Genomic DNA, 2,500 nt, shown 5'->3' on the forward strand with positions numbered 1-2,500 from the left:
CTGGCAGTATCAGGGCCTTGAAAACACGTAGCTTGGTCCTTCTGCACAGGTACCGACATATCCAAATACTCTTGTTGAGAGATTTCATGACCCCTGCTGCCAGGCCAATCCATCTTCTGACTTCCTGGTCTGACAGCCCAGAGTTGTGAATTGCACTACCGAGGTATATAAAACTCTCTGTGAGTTTGATGTTTTCACCACAAACAAATACTGACTGCACAGGGTTTCCTAGTAGGCCCCCAAAATCCTGGATCTTGGTCTTGGTCCAGGATACCTGTAGGTCCAGGAGACCTGTAGCCCCAGGGGCTTCACTTCATTGCTAAATGCACCAAGAGCCGCCACAAGGGTTTCCAGAGATTCAGATAAAATTGCAACATTGTCAGCAAAGTCAAGGTCTGTTACCTTGATATTGCCCAGAGTTGCTCCACAGTGACTTTGGACCGTAGCTCTACCCAGTATCCAATCCAAGCAAGTGTTGAAAAGTGTGCAAGAACACAGCCTTGCCTCACTCCTGAACTAACAGGGATGGTCAACAGGCCCCCACCACACTTTACAGCACTTTCAGTGCCTGTATACAGGTTTGCAATTAATCCAACAATTCTTGTTGGAATTCCTCTTAGCCTCAGGATCTCCTAGAGTGATTCATGATGCACTGTATCAAACGCCTTCTTGAGGTTGATGTAAGCTGCAAGCAGCCCACATCCGAACTCACGATTGCCCTCTATAATGACTTGAAGCGCCAGGATGCAGTCTGTTGTGGACTTAGCAGGAGTGAATCCAGATTGCTCTGGCCTTTGGTGCCTCAGTAGGTGGTCTGTGATACATCTCAGTAGGATGTGTGCCAGTACCTTGCTTGGTATACTGAGTAGTGTAATGCCTCGGTGATTCTGCAGTCCCACTGATCCCCTTTCCCCTTCTAGAGAGGGATGACCACACCCCTCAGCAGGTCAGGGGGAATGGTACCAGTCTGCCAGATGGCAGACAGGACTGCATGCATGACCCTTGCTATAGGTTCTCCACCAGCCTTTAACAATTCAGCTAGGATGCCACAAACACCTGCTGCTTTACCACTATTCAGCTTGGAGATCGCCCCCCTGGCTTTAATCAGGGAGGGTGGATCCTCGCTGATGGGTGGGTCTGGCAGAGGAATCTCAACATCACCCGCATCCATGTTAACTGTTGGTGGATCAACCTGATACAACGGCTCAAAATACTCAGCCCAACTTGCTGAGCGGACAGCAGTCGTCTGTGAGGAGGGCTTGGAGTTCAGCTTTCTCAGGGCTTGGTAGGCAGGACGAAGGTCATTTACTAGGAAATGGCTTTTGACCTCCTCTGCAAGATTACTGATAAACTGTTCCTTATCCCTTCTCAACAGTGACCTAGTCCTGTGCATCAGAGAACAGTGCAAGTTGCGATCCCCTGACAATAGAGCCCCATGACAGGCATCTGTGGCATCCAGTGTTTCCTGTGAGATGGAATTCTGTCTTGCTCTTGGGCGTTCACTAATGGATTCTTGGGCTGCATCAAGCGTTTCACGCTTGAAGGTATCCCACAGAAGAACAGGGTCTGTCAGGCCCTCGAGTGCTGTAAAATGACCAGAGATAGCCTTGGCAAACCCCCGGGCACACTCGTCCTCCCTCAATCTGTCCAAATGAAACACCCTATGGTGTTCATTTGGGCGACGGGTAGTTCTAAAGTGGACCCGGAGAGTAGCCACAACTAATCTATGATCAGTTCCACAGAACTCAGCGCTTCGATACACCCTGCAGTTCTGGAGGATCCTCCATCGAGTGCTAACGAGGATGTGGTTGATCTCCTTGGCCACACTACCTGTATCACTGTACCAAGTCTGGGTCAGAATGCTGGTACCAGGAGCCAGAAATCCTCAATTTCTGGGACCAAGCAAAGTCATGGAAAAGGAGGCTATTCTCACTGCCAGCATCAGCTCCTGAGCCATGAGGACCAACAGACATCTAGTAGCCAGCTCGATCGCAGCTGGATATCGCATTGAAGTCACCCAGAACAATATGAATATCTTCCCGAGGACAGCTGTCTGTCACAGATGCAAGTTTGGCGTAAAACATCTCTTTCACCTCAAGTTTATATACATCGATAGGAGTGTACACAGCAATAAGAGACATGAAGCCAAATGAAACCTTCAGTCTCAATACCATAATACGCTCAGCGACTGGAGTGACCTCTATTACTGAGGGTTGAAGTCTGCTGGAATATACATATTTGCTGGAATATACACATATATATGTAAATTTATATATATATATATATGAATATATAATATAATATATATATATATAATATATATATATATATATATATATATATATATATATATATATATATATATATATATATATATATATATAACAGGGGCTCCTCCACCCAGGATTATCTTTCGATTCTATATTCGTCAGAAAAACATAGTATTTCTGACGAATATAGAATCGAAACCGGTCAAATACATCTCTTGCATTGTGAAGAT

The 2,500-nt window shown here is 46.0% G+C and overlaps 1 protein-coding gene across 7 annotated transcripts in view; it reads left to right on the forward strand.

Moving 5' to 3' along the window:
* LOC125035969 overlaps positions 1 to 2,500 on the forward strand; it is a 63,002-nt gene that overhangs the window by 5,093 nt on the left and 55,409 nt on the right. The window lies entirely within an intron of this gene.

This window comes from Penaeus chinensis, chromosome 20, assembly GCF_019202785.1.
Source record: "Penaeus chinensis breed Huanghai No. 1 chromosome 20, ASM1920278v2, whole genome shotgun sequence".
Taxonomy (NCBI): Eukaryota; Metazoa; Arthropoda; class Malacostraca; order Decapoda; family Penaeidae; genus Penaeus; species Penaeus chinensis.